The sequence below is a fragment of the Pelecanus crispus genome, chromosome 4, assembly GCF_030463565.1.
Source record: "Pelecanus crispus isolate bPelCri1 chromosome 4, bPelCri1.pri, whole genome shotgun sequence".
NCBI classification, from domain to species: Eukaryota; Metazoa; Chordata; class Aves; order Pelecaniformes; family Pelecanidae; genus Pelecanus; species Pelecanus crispus.
Genome location: NC_134646.1, coordinates 54,195,654 through 54,219,123, shown reverse-complemented (window position 1 = coordinate 54,219,123; position 23,470 = coordinate 54,195,654).

The window sequence follows — 23,470 nt, the reverse complement described above, 5'->3', positions numbered from 1 at the left end:
GGCTCAAATGTTAATAAATCTTCAAGGGAGGTTGAAGAAAGCTTGAGCACTTGGAAGTGTGAGTAGAGAGAAGGGATTACTTACCTCACAGCCTAGGGAAATAACATTGTTTGGGCTGAGGTTGGTCTGAACTGGCAAGAAAAGCTTTTAAAAAATGAAGAATTTTGAGAGATACGTATGTAGCTTTACACATGGCTATAAAACATACAGAGAAGCACTGACAAAAGAGGGTATGGCAGTAAGTAAAACAGTATCAGACATAGAAAGATGTATAGTTACAGGTGAAAACTGCAGGTAAGTAATGTAAATAGTGAAAGGCTTGGATGGGACAACAAAACAGCAAGCAGTAGCTGAAAGGCTTGTGCTTAGTTCAGGACCCCAGACATCAAATTACTGGTGTAGAACCTGAAAACAGTTATTAACATGGCAATCATGGCAGAGCACAGCTACTGACAGGCACAAATCGTTCAGGAAAGACAGATATAAAAGATGATGAATACCACTGCATGTGGTTCTGTATCAGATGCAATGAAAAAAAGAAGAGATAGCCAGGAATAAACTAAAATCTGCTTCAAGACAAAATTCATTTTGGGGAATGTTAATAAACCAGATTGTATTGGGATAGTACTGTAATAGACTCCCTGGATCAGATTTGGAGAGAAAAAAAGATGCAGAAAGAGAATAAGTACAGAAGATTATGTCACTACTGAAGACCTTATTTTCCTAATGATAGACCTGATAATGTAGTTACAGATCTGTATATTCTAGAATCTCATAGCTGACAAAGTTTTTCATCGGCTAGTCACTAACAAAAAGTGATGTCAGAAGTGATTTCAGCAAGACATTAAACTGTAATCAAAATGGTGGTCATGGGGGTGAGAGGGGTGGGGAAAGTGTTATCAACAATCATAACTTTATTTCCATTAAATAGAAGGTTGGCAGGATTCTGTGATAAATTTTTGAATTTCAGAAGCTCAGATTTGATCAGTGAAGAGAACTGGTTAGTAAAAATATCTGAACAAAGAGCTTAAGGGCTTGAATTTAGAAACGGTTCAGAATTTCTCAAAATCAAAGAAATCTGATTTCTAAGCAAGTGTCATGGTTTAAACCCACTTGGCAACTTATGCACCACACAGCCGCTCACTCACCCTCCCCCCTGCAGTGGGATGGGGGAGAGAATCAGAAAAAAAAAGTAAAACCCGTGGGTTGAAATAAAGACAGTTTAATAGGACAGCAGAGGAAGAGAAAGTAATAATAATAATAATGATAAAAGAATATACAAAGCAAGTGATGCACAATGCAATTGCTCACCACCAGCTGACCAACGTCCAGCCAGTCCCCAAGCAGCAATCGCTGTCCCCCAGCCAACTCCCCCCAGTTTCTATACTGAGCATGACGTCATATGGTATGGAATAGCCCTTTGTTCAGTTTGGATCAACTATTCTGGCTGTGCCCCCTCCCAGTTTCTTGTGCACCTGGCAGAGCATGGGAAGCTGAAAAGTCCTTGACTAGCATAAGCAGTACTTAGCAACAACTAAAACATCAGCATGTTATCAACATTCTTCTGCTACTAAATCCAAAACACAGCACTATGCCTGCTACTAGGAAGAAAATTAACTCTATCCCAGCCAAAACCAGGACACTACCTGATGCACTGGAATGGGCATTTCCAGTAGCAATTGTGGGGGGGAACTAGAAGTCTACTCACTTTGATGAAATAACATCTGAGGGGTAAGATTTCTCACCATAAATAAATCAAGGGCAGGGATATATATTGGGAGGGAGAACTGCTTGAAATAAATGATGATGCTAGTGGAGAACAGGGGGTTTAAACAGGTTGCAACAAAATTAATCTAGAAATTAGGAGGTTTAAGTACTGCAGGAGTGGTGGTCTGAACAAATTAGGCTACCAACAGGTGTATAAGCAGCCAAGAAAACTTCTGTTATGGGTACTGCAATCAGTCAAAGAAAAGAATTGCATGCTATACTGAGCTGTGATATCTCAGGACTAGACTGCAGAGGCCTCTTCTAATTCCTAATTAATGGAGTAACTAATTTTAATTTTTCCAGTCCTTTTTCCTACGCAATTCTTCTCTCCTCCATGACATTTCGGAGTTTTCAATGTCCAAATGAATTACGCAAGGGAGTTCTCCTTTGTCACCTTCATTTTGACAGCCTTCATTCTTATATCTCAGGCATAATTTTTCTTGCAAAACTATACTGACTATTCAAACACTCAAAGCAAAAATCAACAGAAAGTGGAAAAGGAAAAATTAATCTGAATTGAATGTATAGCTTATATGTATTAAAACTCAAGTTACAGACTTTGTTCATTTGTCCTTTCCAGTAATTTTCAGGATATATTACTTGAAATTATTGTAGACACATTAAAAGGCATTCAAGCCATCAGTAGAGGAAAAACAAAGCCAAAATCCTAACAAAAAGAACAACAGAAACTACATAACAAGAAGACTAAATTCTTTGCTCTAGCAATCAGTTTTATTTCAAAACTAACTCATCCTTTATCTCCTGCTGTGCCTCTTTAGCAGAAATGTTAGTGCCTGGGTCTCTGTCTGGCCTTTGCTGTAATTAGTGCTAAAGTTCTGTTCAAAGCACCTCTGAACAAGTTGTCATCCTTCATTGCAGCTTCAGTCTTCAGCAAAGCTAAGCTTCTCTTCAAAGTATGAAACATCAAATAAGTCTTAGCATTTTCAGAAACAAACCTTAATTTGATGCTCCCTGTGTCTTTTCCCCCACAACCTAAGCACTCTTGTCGTTCAGCAAAAACTAATTCCTTCCTCTGGGAACTCCCACCAAGGACTGGGAATACCACATGGTTTTGATTTCTTATGCTGCAGAAGTACAAGCCATAAAATTACAAAGACCCTCCAGCTAATTTTGTTAAGGAAAATGACATCACTCAGCAGTCCTGAAATTCTAGTTCAGTGCACATAGGGGAAAAAAAAAAGGTTAAAGAAATCCAATAAAATCTCTCTCGAAGTATTTTAGTTATTTATTTTTTAAATCTCAGATACCATAAACAGTAAAGCTATTCTGCCTGTAACCTGTCTGCATAGAAATTTTTTTTTAACCTATTTTTGTTAGACTTGTAGGAAATTTCAGTAGCAGAGATGAAAAATGCAATTAATTTGCTGACATAACATAGCTGCATATCTTTGCACACACCTGAGTTTCTATGTCCATATGCTAGCATGTAACTACACATCACTGCAAACTACCAGCTGAAACATTTGTTAGACAATCCCTAAGACAGTACGATTTCTTTTGAGTTGCATAAGGCCCTTAATCTGGTAGATGAGCTCAGTGCCTACACTGCAACTCATTAAATATCACACACAATTTGTTTGAGTCTTTGACCAAGTGATATTGTCTGACAGTACATTCAATATATCTTGCACTGAAATTCAGACTTGTTACTTGTTGATTGTTTAGAATGTTTTAGTTTGTATGTCCCCTTTATTGTTCAACATATTTTTCTCCAAATTCTGATTTTTGTTCACACACTTTGTTTTATTTTATGTCCCTAGTTTAGTTTTAGTACTTTCCAAAAAACTTACTCCTTACCAATGACGGCTATTCATTGCCTGGCTGTTGTTGGCTTATGTCAGGTTTTAAACAGACTTCTGTAAAGTAGTAACTCAGGGTTGCTAGGTTTCCTTCAAGACAAGTAGCCCATAACATTGGTGGTAGAAATCATAGAAGTGTTCTTAAGAAAACCTGTAGGAAAATGCCATTATGCAGACTTTCACTCCAACCATTACAATACCTGTTTTCCTCTACTTAATTATGATCCTAACTGGGCAACAGTCTGACTTGCATGGATTTTCATGCACTTTTAAATAGTCCCTTTAGATATACTTTAGAGGTAAGTAGGTTGATATGTGTTACAACCAAAATAAGTCATATAGGGAGCCGTTTACAAAATCATTGTATGAAACCTATGAGTTAATTTAGAGCAGGGTTAAGCTTGTGCTTAATTCATTGAAAAACTCACACCAACTTCATCTGAGCTGAACTCAGCCCCAACTTCAGCCCCTGAAGACAACCAGAACATTCTTAAGTTGCATACCACATCATGTCAAGTATTGTGTGACACTGGAGATATGTTTCTATGCCTTCTGCTATAATGCTTAGTCTTTTATCACTTAGACTAGGAGAATCACCATTAGATATTAGCAATGTTGTACCCATAACACAAAATCAGGCAAGTCTGTTTCTGTTCAGTAGAAATCACAGATATGCTGTAGCTGAGAACATTGATCACTCTAATCCAATATATTCTCCCTGACAATAATCAGTGTAAGTCAGAGAAAAATGCAAGAACAATGCAGTGACTTACTTTTAGAAGTTTCTTTTCAATTTCCCCCAGTTAGTGGTTGCACATGTCCTTAAGCACGAAAATGTCAACGAATTCTTTTCATTTTCTCCAACAAAACTGTGGAAGAACTTATGGTGAATTCTGAACTTGCCTATAGAATCCATACATTTATAGAAAGATATGTAGATTCTACAATGGATTAATTATACATTCAGGTAAATAGAGCATTTTCTTTATTAACTTTTAATTGTCTGTCTTGTAACTGGAGCATGGCTGATTTTTAATGACAAGATGAAGTTTATTTTTTTAGTGAACTTTAAAATCAAATGCTGTTAATGCAATTTTATTTATCCTTCCCTCATTTCCTTATTCTTTTATCTTTAACTGGTAGGAAGATTTTCTGTTGAGCCATAAAACTTGATTTTCATTTTGTCATTCACGCCTTGTGATATGAAAGTAATGCTTTCATTTTTGGATGAAGGACTTCAGTGACAATGTTGATTTCAGGAGCTCCTGTCACCCTCCAATCCCTCACCACGCCTGCTCTTGTTATTGCTCCTGCAACATGCCAGATTGTCAGCTCTGTCAAACCAAATGATTGCATAGCCATGTTCAACCTGGACCAAAATACTCTCTTTAAATACTCTCTTGTCTCTCTTCCCTCCTTCCTTTTTCTCTATGTATGCTTATGTTTTAAGCTGCCCTCAGTCCACAGGGGAATCCAGCAAACAGCTGAACGAAAGGGACAGTGAGCTGTGGCAGCTTGCCAAGGCAGGAACTCCTTAAGCCATACCGTTTCTACAAAACCTGCATCTTCAGATTGAGGCTCCTCTCTGTCAGAGAAGCTATTTACATGATTGGATTTTTCCAGAGAGTCAGGAAGAAAGTTTCATTGCTTATACATAATCATCTGACAGGTATGGTGATGTGCCTGCATTAACCCCCGTTCAGAGAAAGGCTAGGCAGCTCTTATTTCTAAACTTCTGCTGATACAGGTGCGGTTCTTGCAGGTTGCTCTTTAGTTAGCTGTAAATGTTGCTTTAACTTGTTTGAGCAGATTTAAACTGATAGCTTTCCTTCACATAATTCCACTGCTTCCCAGTTCACATCACGTGCAGATCTCTTACAGCCTTTCAAATACAGTGTGCAATTTTCATTTTAAATTAGTCAGGGGAAGGTGGATGTGTGTAGTCATTTCCTAGTTTTACAGAGAGCAGCCAAAAACCCAGATAGTAGTAAGTGACGCAGTAGATATTTGTCTGATAACAAGGACTAATTTGCATACGTTGATCTGCTCAAATGTCCATGAGCTTTGTATTTTACTCCACATTCTTACAGCTGTTGCTTAAGGCTTTGCAGATGAAGCAGCAAAGACCTACTACCTAGAAAAGTTTTCCATCTTATGAAGGTTGAACAACAGTTGAAGCCTTCTGTAACTGTTCTAAGGAGGACAAATAAAATTATTTTACCAGCAGCTTAGTTCCTCTAGATCTACTTCTTGTTCAGCTTTTTTGCTGAGATCTTAGGCAGTTTTCAGCCCATTATTTACATCCAGGATATGCTATTTCTCCCTCAATTCCAGTGCTGCTTATCCTGATCTGTTGCTGAATTCTGTTTTTTCCTGAAAGTTGTAAGCACTTAAGTATAATCTACAGAAGCTGTAGATCATGCCCAGAAATCATCTTGGGTTTATAACTGCACAACAAAAGAGTACTTTCTCAAGCTGTGTGGCTCCAAAGGTGTTACAGCAGCCCTGCCCACACAAAGTAGGTGACATTAAGGGTGGTCTCTTTTGTGCTAAGGACACTACACATTTTTCTAGCAATCCAATTTTATGTCTTTTTTAGGTTGAAGCTGCATTACTAGAGGTAAGAAACAGCCATTAGAGAAACGAACTGATCTGGAAATCAGATTTCTTTGGACTTTACCATTCAAACTTGACACCTGAACTTTCAACTTCAGTTTCAGACAAGGAAAGAATGTAAAGCACTGACACATGTGTTCTTCTACTACATTCTTGGATCACTGAGATTTGTAGACACCTGGTCGTGCCCGTGGAGTATAACCAGTTTAACCATACAGTGCATCTACAGTAGGGCCAATATCACACCAGCTGTGCATGTATTATACAAATGATTCGACTTGCTCAGGGTGCATGCCATATATATTCTTCATACATTTACAGTTCATGCCTGGCTGATCTGACTCTTCCAGAAGGTATGAGGCTCATTGCGCACATGCTAAACAGGAACTGTGTACATACCCCTGCTCAGAAGAGTCCCAGCCAGAAATAAGGCAGTTTTTCCTTGAAAATTAGCTGATGTATTCCAAAAAAGATTAATGTGGACAATAAAACCAATTTATAAACAGTGTAATTTCCCCCTGTAAATTATAATGCCAGAGGTAGCTGGACATAAAATGACTATTATTCTTATTATTCTGGCAGGTATTTTTATTAAAAAAAAAAAAAGCAGCAATGCAATTTATTAACAAAAGTGAAGCATATTTAAGACTTATGGTTTTGGGCTTAAAGTTTAGCACTATGAGTCATCTTGTTCAGAAGTGGTAAAGGTAAAGATATTTTCAAGAAAAAATCGGTCATTATTTAATTGATTAATTAATCCATCATAGAATACATGGACAGTTAAGAAATCATTATACTGTGAACAAAATTTCTGGTTTAATATCATGGATTATTTGGTGAATCAGAAGTTTTGCTGCTGGTCATATTAAGGTACATATTTAAGAGCTGAAAATAATATTGATGCATATCATAAAAAATAGAGATTAATTATCCTTTAAAAAGGTGTTGCAAAAGATTTATAAGCATTTTACTTTAAAAATGCAGATGTGGTCACAGTGACAGTGACCACCATTCACTTTCTACAAGGAAAATAAATTTTTTCTTTTTGGGAGAAGAATGGAGGAGAAGGGAAGAGGGAGAGGGACACCTGATCAGGGCTTTTCTGTAATTAAATACTGAACAATGATGACTAGCAGTCCCAAATCCATTCTCTCTCATCAAACCTTGAGTGGTAGGGTTACAATTTAGCAACATCACTGGCATTTCAAATAGTGTTACCAAATGAAGATTAAAAAAGAATCCCTGTTTTCAAGAAAACATAGTAATGCAAAATTGGTGGCTTTTTCTTCTTCCTTCTAAATTGCAATAATGCCTGGTACAGAGGAACCATGTGGACTGCTTAAGCATTGTTAGAAATGCTCACTACTAGTGATGAGGACATTCTATAGTTTTCCATTTATGTTTCTTCACAAAAAAAGAAAGTATGTCTATTTCATTTATTTCACTTGCAATCACAGCACTTGCTCACTTCTCATCTAGGTTGTAGGGAGCATTTGAGACTAGTCCAAAGTTTTTCATGTGAACAATTTATCTGCTTATAATGCTCTCTACAGGGCTACTGGTTCCAGTTTTGTGGGTATGGAAGAAACTAGGTTTGGCATTTTCTCATTACCCATGGGACCCAGACATTTGCCCAGTCTTTAAAACTTGCTTAGAAACTTAAGACAGATCACTGACACAGTTTTCATAAAAAAGTTCAAGGTATGTCTGTGCTATAGCTTGCAGCAGACTAAGGGATGCTATGTACTATAGTGAACCACCCGAACCAATGGAGGATCAGGCTCACAAGAAGCAGTGCAAGCGCAGCAGTGACCTGACCGGAGCTGGCTTTAGTGCCCAATAACTCCATGCAACACACCACCTCTCCTGTCCTGAGTGACCACCATAACAGATGGAGCCCAAGTCATAGACTAAATGAACTGAGTGGATATTTTACAGGAGCGGCCCATAGACTAAGGGAATGATATCTGTATAAATCAAAGGAGGGGAAGGGGATTGGTGGCTAATGAAAATGTATTGGATAATATGGGACCTGAGTGTGACTTAAACGGTGTGGAATAAGGGGTAGAGATTGTACTGGTTTTGGCTGGGATAGTATTAATTTTCTTCATAGTTGCTGGTATGGTGCTGTGTTTTAGATTTGTGACCAAAACAGTTTTGATAACACAGGGATGTTTTATCTATTTCTGAACAGTGCTTGCACAGTATCAAGGCCTTTTCTGTTTCTCACATTGCCCTGCCAGCAAGTAGGCTGGGGGTGCACAGGAAGTTGAACCCAGCTGACCAAAGGGATATCCCATACCTTATGACACTGTGCTCAGCAATAAAAGCTGGGGGAAGAAGGAAAAGAAGTTAGGCAAAGCAGATAAATACCTACTTGGGACTGAAACTTTCTCATCTATAGGGAAGCTCTTATGTTGTTTCAAGAATATAAAGGGTTTATTGGGCAATGGTATGTAACAGAAGACAGTGCTTAGCAGACTGGCAACCTATCTTGTACACTTGTAAAGAGATTTCCCCCTTTCCATACTGCAAGCTTCCTTTAAGATATCAAAGATGTTACTCAACGGGCATCCATGTCCTGACCTCAAATGTGGAGATATTTGTGTTCTTTTGTGTCTTGCCATTGACAACTGTAGCCTCTGCAAAGTCCTGTGGAAAGACATTTTAAACAACGTGGAGGTTCAACACATTTATACCCTAGCAGTTATATTAAAAGATTTATGGCAGCTTGTCTGCAAGCAGGTATTAGTACACAGCATTCAAGGTTGTGATGTACAGCACTTGCTACTTGGTACTACTTCCACATGTTGGCACTCATCATGAGCATCAGTTGCTCACAAGCTAACCTAGCTTTTAAAGTTTCCCTGCCCTGGGTGTATGAGCCAGCAGGTGAAGGCAGACATCTCTGTCTACACTATCTCCAAAACAGAAGTGCAAGGGAATAGAAACACTCAAGTTGAAAGGCTCATCTCTGGATGCAATGGTTGGGTTTGTTTTGTTGGGTTTTTTTAATGCTACAGATTAGTAAGCTACACTTTGTCTAGACACAAGCTAATACCCTGTGGCCTTAGTACTCTAGGTGTCCATTGCTCAGATGAGTTCTTTAATTCATGTTATGACATGTCTACCTTCAGTATACACTCAGAGTATACAGGCTAGGAACTAACTGGTTTAGCTAGAGGAACTATAAACTCACAACCTAAACTAGTTGAAATTAACTTCAGAAAAATCTTAAAAGGGTTGCCATTGTCATATCTGGAGATGTAAGCTAAATAAACCTTTTTCTTTTCTCTTTAGTAGGGGTTGTTCTAGACAATTAGTAAAGTAGTTGTATGAACAGTAAACCATTAAAAACACTACTTTCTCTATCACTGATCTTTGTAAGAAAGATGGATATTTGTCTTTTTGTCATAAGCCAATTATAGTATCTTCCACAGTAAACATAATAGAAAGGAGCTATACAAAGATTGACTTAATTACATACAGAGTATTACATTTTTATTAGGCTAGAATTACCTCAAAATGTAAACTACTATTTCTATTTCATCTCCATAAAGGGAAAATTCAATATAGTACTAAAGGTTGGGCAGGAGGAGGACAGCATTAAACTGCTCTAAAGCAAAAGCCACATCTTTTAGATGTCTTTGGAGATAGTTCATGGAAGTGAGATTTTTTTTCTTGATTCAGTTGTGTTTCACATGTGCCTTTTGGAATGTGCATTCATATAGGTTAGTCCATTGGTTTTAGAGGAGAAAATAAGGCACAAGTGATTCCCATTTTGACTCATAACAGGCCAATGATTGAACCGTGAGAGTCTGTGTGTTTTGTTTCACAAACAAAGATGTTGTACAGTCCTGAGTCAGCAGTATCTTTGTTAATGTAGAAATAGGGGTTATACAACTATACAGTGGAAGGGCTGACAATTCAGAAAGGATCAGATCAATCTTGCTAGGGCCCCAGCATGCTCACTGGTATTTGAAGTGATCTTCGTGATCATTCTTTAAGAGCTACAACTCCTTTTGCCACTGGCAAGTACATTCAAAGATGCTGCTAAGCCAGGAAGGATGGTCTTCTGGCAAAACAGGTGTATATTACATCACAAGGGGCCATACTGTGCCCGGAAATTATGCAGATGTATGCAGAGAGAGAGGGGAATCAACTTTTTCTCTTCATCCAGAGACTGTGAGGCTTACATAAGGACACTGCATAATTGTAGCCTTTGGACTTGGTGGAGCACAGGGATTTCTCCTTTGCTACACTTTTAGGAATGTGAGACTGCCCCAAAAAAGTGGGAGAAGAAGAATGCTTCTTCTAAGCCATCTATGCCAAGTTGAAATATATAGAGGAGAGAACATAGGTGACGCACACTGAAGATCAATTACCCAAGTAGCATTCAAGTGCTTTGGCTTTATGGCTAAATACAATTAAGAAGGTACCTTATATGCAAATTATCAAAACACACTTGATTTACTCATTTGCCCTTGAGGCATTACTGAGAAAAACCCTAAGTTAATAGTAATTACCTCTAGAAACAAACTAAGCAATGTCTCAACTTATTCCCCAGGGCAAATTCCTTGCATCAGTTTCTGAACTGTGAAGTCTTTAAGCTTAGTCATTAACATTCAATTTAGATATTGATTATGAACCTTTTAATTCTGGTCATAGAGTTGCTCATCAAAATCTACCTATGAAGTCTTGCACTTGCTTCTGAAATTGAGATGTTCTGGACCTCACTATACAGTCATATGAATTGTCTTTTATTGTGTGTACTTTTAATTAATTTCTCTAAAAACTGTCTACTTGTAGTTTAAACTCAGACACAACAAATATTTCAATGAAATGTTTCGAAAGTCATTAAAAGAAACATAATTCCTATCCAGGCATTAGGTAAAATACAATCCTGATGAGGAATACTAAGGTCTTGCATCCATGGGGTTTTTTTGAGATACTAATGCTGCTTTTTTTTTTTTTTTTTTTTTTTTTGTGTGTGTGTGTGTGTATGTATGGGATTCTTCATTTGGGATTACTCTGATGTAGCAATAAATAGCTGCCAAAAAAATTACTCTTGATTTCACAGGGTCTAAACTCTATTATAACCACTAGTGAGCTATTATTATGTGCCTGGAAGCTTCAACTTTAAATCAGACAACTCTATAAATGAAACAGCATTTTCTATGTATTAGGACTTATTATTACCTATGTTTTTAGATTTGGCCACAGAGAAAAATATCACCATATGAATTTTGACTTTTGTTAATTTGTTGCATTCATTCTTTTCTCTACAAAATACAGTGCATTTGTCCATTCATAGAATTAACTTTCAATCTTTAAGAAAATACGTAAATGAGGTTAAGATTGTTTTACATGAATCACAATTGAAGTTAAATCCTCCTCAATTTTCTTATGGTTGGCAAACTTTTCCAGATATTCTTTTCTAATACTACCTGTACTACTATTATAGGATAATATAAGGTAAGATACCCAGTGAAGGTTTTAATGCCTACTAAAAAAAAGTTTTTATTAAGAATGTTGATTTTCTTCTGGTTTAGTGGCTAAATCACCAAGTAATTGGATCAGTTCTTACATTTTAATACATAAATAACAACCAGAGGCAAAAGAACAGCACAGAGTTAATTTGTCTAAGGAAGAAGAATTATTGAAATTAGTTTATAGCCTTTGATCCAAAGTTTTCAATATTTTTGACTGATTACCATTAGTTTGGCATGCTGTTATGTGGTAGGAGAGTACCTAACATGGTGGGTTAGGTGGGAGCCAGGCATTGCTGATGCCAGCCTCCTGATGCAGAAGATTTGTGTGCATTGCAGTACAGTCACTCGTGATCTGTTAAGGGTTCCTGGGCTCTCAAATAGCTGCATGAAGCTCCTTTTGAAAGGACTTGGCCCTTTACACGCACTAGATTCTTCTGCTGAAAAAAATATTTTGTGCTCTAGCAGGTGGGATCTGCATAAGTAGGAGCAATCATATTGCTAGACAATGTAATGTGTGTGGTGAAAACTCACCTACTGGTTATCTGCTTGCTAACTTGATGAAGGATACAAGTGACTTGCTCTTGTTGATACAGAAGCAGAACTATATTTTACTGCACTGGGCTACTACCGCTCAGATTTTGTACTCACCACATCAAGACTCTAACTCAATTTATATCATCATCTGAGTTGATTATATTAAATGAATTAAGTAGCTTTGTTTGCTGTAATATTCTACTCAGACTTCTGATTGTAGAGTTCAACACATAGAGAAGCAGATGCGTATTATTAGCTTCTACTAATGAAACTAATTATTGGCATCTACCCTGAAACACACTAGTGAATGCAGATGCCATTTAGCTTTGTAGTTCTGATACTTAATATTCATAGGGTTTGGGGGGAAGGTATTTTTTATTTGTGTTTGAGGCCAGAAGGGAGCATTAGATCATCTACTCTGACCTTATGTATGATATCTGCCATTGAATTTCAGCCAGTTGATGCCAACAGCTTATTTTCTAAAAAGACATTTGGTCTTCTACCAAAGATCAACAGTTAAACTCTGTCTCTTTCCCTCAGTTTGAATCAGTGCACAAACATCCTTCTTTTTAAAAACGCATGTCCTCTTTCTACCTTGACTGTGTCTGGTTTTTAGTTATTATGGTTTATTAAAGCCTTTCTTTGCTGAGGTAGGAAGACCTTTAATGCCAGGTATTTGCTCCTCAAGGAAATACTTATGCATTGTGTCAAGTCACCTTTCAGTCTTCTTTCTGACATGCTAAACAGATTAAGTTTTTAAGTCTCTTCCTCTAAGGCATTTTCTCAGCGCTCGGTGATTTTTGGTTCTTTTCTCTGCCTTCTCCAATTTGTTAAATGTGAACAGCAGTATGTAGTATTCAGCACTGCAGTCAGCAACATCACCCTGAGAGATTAAGTTCCCACTTCTTTGTTTACAGCCAAGGACCAGATTACACCAAGGTTACTGTGGACTGGTCATCTCTTGTAAATCCTTTTCAGGATTGCCCTGTAAGTGACCAAGGACCGCAATTCTTCTTTCTAGATCTATAAAACATTATTTTCTTGAATATCTTCAGCCTGCTATGTGATCTAAGTGATTCAACAAGACTGTTTTGTTATCACCAATCTCCAGGTTTTGTCAGCAGTGTGTCTAAGGACTTTTTTTTTTCTAGAACAGTAATAAAAATGTTTAATAGCAGCATTCATCTGCTCCCTGCAGAGCCCTACTAGAAGCATCCTGATTTGATGATTCTTTATTAACAGATGTCCTGATATATGACAAGTAGCTCTTCTAGATCTACTTCATTGAAGATACTTAATCTTAATTTTTTAAAAACTTGTTGCTGTACGTAAAAAACCTGTCAAAAGACCAAGTTTATTAGATTTACAGTTACCTTTATTCACCAAAACTGTAATCTCATCAAAAGCTGAATATAATTCATGTGGATATATTATATCCCCAATAACTCAAAAAACCTGAAGATTTCCTTTGCATGTTGGTAATGGACATGGAGTTAATCCGAGTGTTGTGTAGTTGTTGATAGTAAAGTTACACTAGGTGGCACAGTGTGTCACTCTATTTGCACTTCGAAGTGTCACAGAAAGCCAGAATAGCAATTCACCCTCACTATAAGTTTTACTAACCAACCTCCTTTAAGGAGTGGGCAAAGTGTCCCCACAGTTGGCTGACCTTACTGGGGAGTGATGGTAGTCATCAGCTGATATACAACAACTATAAACAGAAAAAAAAAAAAAGTAACTAGGAAAAATCAAAATAGATGATCGTCATGCTGCTGGAATGAAAAAGTCTGTTCAAGCAGTTGTGGCCACCACATTACTGATTATTAGCAACCTAACTAAAAGGTCAGGAAAAAATTTGCAGAGGCCATAAAAGTTTGCCATTTTCCTGGTCCCTTATAATCTCCTAAGCCAGCTAAGTAGACTTTGCTTTCTGAAAACAGGTAATCAACAACCAGAGAACAAATCTAGACATATCAATTCAGAGTGGAAAACTAAACAAAAGTAAATGAGGAAAAAACCTTCCAGAACAGAAGTTTTAAAATAACTGCAAGCCTGATCTCAGAGGTCTGTGGGTTTGGAAATTGTGCCACATGTGTTGCAAGTGACTTAGCCAGTATCATGTACAGATTACAATCTAACACAAATGACTTAAAATGCATTGTCATTTATGGTAAAAAAAGATCCCAACATATAATTGCTCAACTTTAATCAACTATAAGAATGAAAAATAATAAGCATAGTAAAAGTAATTCCTAAGAGCATTATGTATTGCTAGTCAACTGAGATCATGGGAGGGCTTTTTGTATCCAGCTTTTTTAACACCTAGAAATGTTGACTTTGTGCAGACACAAGTGTTTTCCGAGTTGCTGCTAGAGAAGAAAACACACACACATATTCTTCTGTTCTTGCGTATAAATTTGACTTGTTAATGGTCAGAATATTTACTTCAAACTAACTTGAAAGTAATTTAAGACTAAAATAATATTACTCTCTGTGTAAAGGAAAAAATTACAGCATTCAAATCTGGTAAAGGCTTTAAGGTCAGTATTTTGCCTTGTTCCACAAACCAGCAAGCATGAGATCAACACTCTTAAAGGCTGTTTCTGAATCTGGCCATCCAGCTGTGTGTATTGCAGTAAGTCACTCAGACTTAGCAAGCAATATGTCAAAGTACATTGTCAAAAGTAGTAAGATCTTAGGTGCCCTCCTTCTTGCCTGAGAATCGGTCCAAAGTACCCAGCTGAACCCCAAGCTTCAAGCAGAAACTCTCTTTTTGCAAGACAACCTACCACAAGCAAGGGCTTATTTCGTTTTAAACAGTGAAGGAAGAAATGGGAGTACAGTACAAATATTGGGTAGGTAGAAGGATTTTCCAGAACATATAGTGGGTGGCATTATTGACTCTACCTTTCAGGAGGGGCTTGTGGGAAGGAAAAAAGGTGGGAGGAAGATGAATTTCAACACTCAGCAGAGCACACCATGCAAAGTACCCACAGCTTTATTTAAGCCAAGACTATCCAGCAGCATATAGCAGACTTCAAACTCTGAAAATAGACTCCAAATTCTTCACTTACCATATGTTAAGGGAATTAAAAAGCCAAGTCTTCAGATTTCTCTTAAGTAACTCTGCTGTTTTCTGTTATTGCCTGATACCATATTCTGTGACTGTTGTGGTAGAGGTTTATAACTGTAGCAGTTACATCGCAGTTAAATAGAAACAAGTGATCTCAGTATTGGAGGCTTAACTGTCATCAGCCTGAAATTGTTTTGCCAGACTCTTAGGAGACTGTCAGTAAAGCCTACAAGATTAAGATGCTTACATCCCACAAACTGCCATAAGGACAGGACATCTACTTCTATGGGTTCCACGGGAAATTCCACATAATTTATTTCGAATTAAAGATTAGATATTTAAATTTTAAACTTAGCGCTGCAGCTCAAAAGTTGCAGACATTATTTTGTGTTTCAGTATTAATAAGCACAGAAATATGACTAAAATATGCAGGCACATTTATCTTGAAGGTTAGTTATCTATAGCAATGGAGGGAAGATAGATTGGCAAACAGTACCATGTCCTCCTTAACCTGCACCATTCAGGTGTGACACCATCACAAATATACACTTCAGCTTAATGCAGGCATAATAATGATGGGGCTTCAAGAATGAATGGTTTGAGACTGACTGACCCAAAAGTGGAATAATGTGCAATATGCCTGTCACAGATATTATGTCAGCATAACTAAATTGGAAAATGTAATTAATCTAGCATCCCAAGTAAATTTGTGTGGATAATTTTAATTTACGCCTGTCCAAAGGCAATGTAACAGCCTACTAAATAGGGATGGTACAGGATTTGCCCATTGCATTGGTTTAAAGGACTTTGCAAAGCGCTGCCAGTGGAGAATTAGGTACACAGATTTACTTAAGTATCCTTTCAGGATGCTGCTAATTCATGTGTCACAGGTATGATTCATTGAAATATTTGTGAAGAGCAAATGTTTCTGAGTGAGTTTAGCCCAGACCACCAGAAATGTGTACCTGAAGTTTAGTGAACATGATACAGCGTGGTACTCAACTTGCATTGTCTGCAGTCTAAAGACAAGACTGGGATGAAGACCTTGAAATTTAAAAATTTAAAATGTTTAAAAATGTAAGTGCCTTTCATTAGCAGTAAAATGAACATCAAGTACATGTGTTAACTCCTTATACATTTAAGGACAAAATAGTTGTTTTAGATGGACAGAAATGAATACATAAGATGTTTCACATGTATCCACGGTGGTAGCGTTAGGCTGTAACAAATTGTGACTTTCATGATTTCTTTATTATGCTTTACCTATATCCCAACTTTACCAAGGGAACATTTCCTAATTCATTTGCCAGTGTATGGAGGTTATTTCTTCCAATATTTAACTTTCTAAGGGACTGTAGTTTTGTTGCCGGTTGGGAAAGGACCTGAAGTTCACTGCAATTATCTTTCAGATTCCTTATGTGTTGTAACTTTTCTATTACTTCTGGAATGGAAACAAGTATGTAAGTGCTGACAGCTAAAACTTTCATAAGCAGGTCAAACCCATATTTTGAAAGAAAACCAGTGCAGGTAAGAGTATGAGAGTTACGTTGGGTATGTCTGATAATCACAAGAACAATCTGTTCCAAGCTTCTTATCAAGAAGGTATCTGCTACCCACTCTACAGAGCAGAGGTAAAGAAAAGGAAATGCTCCTTCCCATTGAAGCAGAACTTGGAGCTGGAGCATTCAGCTTACAAGAAAAACCTTGTTAATGATTTAGGGTGAGGCCCTCGCTGAACTGAATTCAGCTTTCTCAGACTTTTCAAACTTTCTATGCAGATAGATGCTACAGATCAGCATACTAAGCTTGGTATTTTTAAGTGAGATACAAATATACTATGAACATATAAAAATAAAACTTAAAAGGTATATGTGAAATACCAACCAATGCAGTTCTACTGTTCTGCAGACGAAATAAACTTTGGGTGTCATTTTCCACATTTCAGGACAAATTTTAATTGCACTCATATCATTTCCAGTGTTCCCTAGGACCTCACTGTTTTAACATTTTATTTATATGTTCTGTTATTTGTACAAGCCTTCTAACTTCTTGTCCTTAGTGCCTCTCAATTGTATGGTAAAAAGATTACACCCTTCTTTTGACTGATGGGTCTGTACTCTCGTGTGTGTGTGTGTGTGTGTGTGTGTGTGCGTGCGTGCGTGCGTGTGTGTGTGTGTGTGTGGGGAACATAAATAGTCAGCCAATTAGCCAAGGTCTGTGCCCAGCTGTCATGATTTCTAAGGCCAAGCCATTTTACCTATTTACAGTGGGACTCCTTTAACTCTGGATGGAAGCATGCTTGAAACTCAACTGCTGAATAATGTGGATAAGGCTTTGAAATTAATTTAAAGCACCTTGCTTTACCTTGGGCTTGCACCTGGTTGGATGTAAGGCAGATTTGATGTGAAGTGTATGTTCAGGCCTGTGATTAGAAATACAGTGCTATATATTCACTGCAGCTATAGTTTAGTAGTTTTACCCTGTATATTTTCCTTCATGGTTATTTTTGTTCTCATCTCATTTTTTATTTTATATTTTTTGTTCATAATGATAAACTGGTAAGCTCTTCTGAAAGTTAATCCCTTGTTAGCTTTGTAGCTTCTATGCTAATCTCTTGTTAGCTTTGCTGCTTGTATTCCTGGAGCTGATTTGCATTCCCTAATGCAGAGCTGAATCGCTTTGCTGTGAGTACTTATGTTTGTATGGATATGTATTTTTTTAAATAATTAGCTGAAGGATCCTCCCCATAGAACTTAACACAGATTGAAGACATTTTATATAAGCTGATGTTTAAAGGGTTTTCAAGCCAACTATGATTTTTTTCTGATTTATCTTTTCATCTGGGAACAGACAAACCATATGTTTATGATTTTTAAAATTAACTCTCAGCTCTAATTCTAGTATAATATTATATAATAATAGACACAAAACTGTAAGGTAATTAGGGTTGGACTTATGAGAATCTTCCTTTCCCTGGGGTCCTTAGGAGGCACAGATCTGCTGCCTTCATTGTGCTGTAGCCATTTGTGCACCCCGAAAAAGGGATGTGACCACTGCAGTTGTCCACTCAGATGATTTGGTTTGCTAACAGGCACTTAGGAACAAAAGCAGCTCTACCTTGTGTAGCTAAACCAGGAGTGCCCAAAGATGTCCAGGATTTCCATCTCCTACCCTTCCTTCCCCAGTGACTGTGACAATAGGAGCTCTGTTGTATTAGGAACACCACAAAGACTATGTCAATCTTAAAACCCAGATAAAATCCATTTTTCCAAATATCTATTTTGTTTCTGAGAATTCTGGCAACATAACTCCCAGTCATCTACTCCGCAACATAAATTACACACATTTTTATCATGATGTATTTAGCATGAGTCCATAGAACACAAGAATGGCCATACTCAGAGTATGCAGTCTGATATCTGATCTTGAACAGTGACCAGTAGTAGATGACCAGGGAAGAGTATAAAAGTGGACTACAAATGGTATTTCTGGTTTCTTTGAGACTGCCATACTCTAATTTTTATACTGTAATAATAAGTATAAGGAGAGATGGTCATTGTCTACTTGCCTTTTCCATGGCACTCTCCTGCAGGTGAAGCAGCCCAGCAACCTGTACTGAAGTTGTTTCATATCTTTGATCATTCTGGTTGCTGTTCTGTTGAAACTTTTTAAGCTCCATTAAGCTCCATTCTGTCCTTTTTGAGCACCCATTCAGTACTGTACTTTTCATTTCTAGTTTAGCACAGACTCCAAAATGGTCAGAAAACCAAACTGTTGTAAAGCTGCTGTAACCAAATACAGGAAATTTCCCTTTTTCCATGTTTCTCAGTTTTACCTATATTGTGGATTTACCAATTTTTACCACAGCATTTTTGCTTAGTCATTTAATTTCTAGCAAAAGCTATTAAACAGTCACTATTCTCATTTATATATTTATGTAATGAATGATTCTAAGCTACATATTATAAAAACACACATTTAAACAAATGCAGTCAGAGAAGATACTACTTTCACCAAGTGGCTGCCAAAAAAGGGCATATTTACATTTATTTGATATATCTGACTATAAACGAATGTATTAAGACTAAATGAACTCCACTTATAAATATGAATCCATGTCAGGCAGAATACCATGGTACAGGACATAAGGTGGAAGAGGATGGACTGGTCACCAGGACTAGAAGTTCCCATAAACCCTTAAATGATTTTACATGCAATAGAAGTCTTACTGAGTCCAGTAACAACGCATCATCATTCTCTTTGAGAAGGCAAACCTGGGTGCATGCCCTGTCTCTGGGATTGTAACCCAGATCCAACAGGCTGGAGGAATTTTCTTGGGAGTTAGCCTGGCATCAGAGTCTACTAACTGAAGCAAGGAAACCAGAAATCAAACCAATCATGTATGTCCTGTTTTACTTTCCTGTATCCATTTCCAAATATAAGATTTGATTTCACTAGCTTGGCTTTTTACTATAATGAACTTAGCTTTTACATCAGAGCATTCCAGATAATGTAAGTGAACTCAGGGGAGCTGCAGAGACACAGGAATTTCACTCCCTAGGAAGAGACAGGTCTAAATGGTGAGACTGGTCTATCCTCACATGCCCAGCACAAGGTCAGATATGCCCAAACAGCTTCTTAAGGCTCCAAAGGCCAACTGGAAGCTGGTGTCACAGAGAACTATTTAGGGAGAAGTACCTTTCAAAAGAAACTATTAGCTAAAGTCTCCTTGCACTGCAGCAGAACAGTGAGGCTGTTGGTGGAATATTTGGCAGGCTACTTGAAGAAAATAACAACTTAGGTCATGACCTAACATGAAGTTTATTATGTTCAAGCATTAGGTGGACTACTACACTGAAAAGCTAGCCAGCTTTCCCTTTGATGCCCATTCTATAATGAAATGATAACAGAATGGGTAGTATTGTCAATTGCCGCAAGTTTTTTTCTTTTTATTATGTTTCCTTCTTTGGTTTCCCCCAGGATGCTTCAGTTTTCTTGGTTATTTATCTTATTAATACATATTTTTATGGCTAATCATAATTCCTGAATGCTTATTTTTACCTGTGGTTCACAGTTGTATGTGCTGGCCTGTCAGATATAAACTGGAAGCTGCAATTAGTTAGGCTAGGGCAGTAACAATGGTGGAGGCAGAGGTCATGCCTTATAACACCCCCAAATTGTGACTCTTCATAAATTAAATGGTAAGTGGTACTAGCAGAAACACTGTCGTTCTCTAACGAATGTAACAATCTGAACAAACCTTCCTTCCATTACACATATCTAGAGGAAAGAAATGCCTCCTTCCATACAACTACAACAAAGATATTCACACAAACTTTCACTTTTGCCCTCACTGTCACAAGTCCTGAATGTAATTTATCAATTTCATATGCTCATGTTATGGGTTTGGGTTTTTTTTTTTACTTTCTTGTATTGACTGCAGAGTGGACATATACCTGGATGTTCTTTCAAAGTCCTCCAGCATGACAGACTGTTGTGGAGGCTCCTCCAGGCCAGCACTGCACTGAGACCCTGTGGCACGCACAGCTCACAACTGTAAAGCCCAATTAGCTCAGATGTCCTCGCACTGCTTGCGTCACTGCGCTTAGATCCAGTGCACACAAAAGTAGCATTCAGATGTTTTACACTTGCAGTGTAGATATGTTCTTAGCATACAATGCTGACTTGGCTCTGGCAAGTGTTTTTTTAAAAGAAAAATGACCAAAAAGGTCAAGAAATATTAACACACCTCATGATACTGGAGGAAGTAACAGTATAGTAACACAGAGAGCAGATTAGCTTATGCCTATCTATAAATTACACTTTTTATATTTCTATGTGTACTAGAAAATATATTACTGAGGGAGAATATAGTTTGTGGTGATTGGATTAATTAGACTGCTGGGATTAATTTTTCAAGAGGTTCTATCCTTTTCATGCTTATATAACCCTAAATTGTGACTAAGCCATCATATTAACACAGAGCTGAAAAGCACTCGCGTTTCATATTTTTTGAATACCCCCTAATTGGGAGAGATGATTCAATCTAAGATTCCCATTAAAGCGCTTACTAAAGAGTGTAATTTTTTTTCATTTGCCATGATAGTGATAACATAAGCATGACATGTTACCTTAAGTTCAGTCAAGAAATGAACAGTTAGTCGATTGTTTAAAAATTAAGTCTAAGTCCTTGCTTATATCGCAAAAGGTTATTGCAACACTATTCTGCAGTGCTGTATTTTTGCTGATTAATGTTTCACAGTGTATGGTGATACACTCATCTGCTGACATAAGATTCATTGCCCATCTTTTAATTAAATTTTTAAAGAATGATGGAGGACACTAGATTGTGAGAATACTGATCATATTTTACTAATTTCAGTCCAATTCTAAAACTTTAAAAGTAAAAGCTGATTTGAAGCCTACAACCATTTAAGATATAATGTCTTTATGGGGTTTTAATCCCAACATACCTTTTCTGCCATTAGCATTTTCTTCTTATACTCTGTTTAGATATTAAACATCTATGCAAACCATATACTAATTAATATATAGGCAGAAATAAAGAATATAGTTATTTTGGTACCAGGCATATGTTCCTGGGCATAATTGTTTCATTCAAGCAACTTTATCTATTGATATCAATTAAACAATCATCATGGTGAAAATGGTAAGTCTGGAACACATTACTTTTGTCTGTGCTAATTTTTATCATGAACAGAGATTTCAAGAATTTAAGCATATTAACTCTGTAGGACTGGTGAACACACCCAAATCACAGCAAGTCTTTCTATTGACTGAGTTTTGGAAAATGAAGGAACAGAAGTTGTTCCTTCCTGCAGTTTTCTCTGTTCTAGATCATCTGAATAAAATTTGTTTAATCACATATTCTGTCCTCTGGATTCCACCTATATCACAGTACATATAAACTTGAATAGCTTGGCAAGAAACTTGTTAGCAGTACTTAGTGAACAAACATATCCAAGAAGTTTTGCAGACTGAGACAATTTTTAGGAAATTATGACTACAGTCTGAGTGAAACAAAACAAGTCCCAACATCACTTGCTTAATCAACCATTTTTACATATTTCTGATTATGTTTGTGTCAAGAATAATTTGTTCTGACATAATATTTCAGACAGTTTTCACAAATAAAATCAAGCAAGCAAGGAAATTTACTTTCCATAAATGACCTTGAGCTGAAAGACATCCTCTCAGATTCTTTACTGTTGACTTTTTCTTAAAAAGTTGTAGATTTTTTCAGTGCTTGAAGGTTAAGAGCTTTGAAAATAAAAATTAAAACATCCATTAACAAAAAAAAACAAAATTCAAGGTCACCCACTGTATTAAAATATCACACAGATTATAAACACAAAGAGTATTCTTATAAACATGCTTTCAATTATCTGAAAGAAGCCACTGAATTTCATTTGGTAACTCCTGAAACAAGCTGTAACTTTGGACTACAATGTATCTGTAAGAATGGCATTCAGTCTTGATTTCAAGCGATAGAGAATACCTAGAGAAGTCTTTCAAACAGCATACCGCTAATGTTGTTGACATTTTGCACCTTACTTTGTTTGAACGAATCTAACTTCAGTTTCTAATCACTGATTCTTGTTAATGTCTTTTTCATATACGTTAAAGACCTATTGTCAGATATCTTTTCTCTACACATATACCTGTAGACTGTAATCATGTTATGCTGTACTCTTCTTTAGAATTAAATAGTTTGAACTTCCTCAGCCTTTACTGTAAGATAAGGTAAAGCTCACATTAATCTCATGAATAATTAGCCTTTATACATTATTCTGGTTTTAACTGCATTTCATGAAATGTAGGTACCATATGTAGATATAATGTTCCAATTTTGGTCTCACTAGTTGCTATAGAAAAGCAGTAATATTGTCCTAATTCAATTTTATATCTCTTTGCTTATGCATGGAAGAATCGTGCTAGAGAACCACCACAAGGCTACTGCATGGAAAGGAGAGGTCATATTATATGAGTTACTAACATAACCCCTAGGTCACATGTAATTGGTGTTTTTCTATCCTGTAACTTCATTAAACTTGTTCTTATGTTTTAACTTTCATTTACTGTTACTAGAATGTGGTACCCAAGTTTAATAAATTAATGTAAATGGTGTTTTTTTAAAAAAGCAAGAG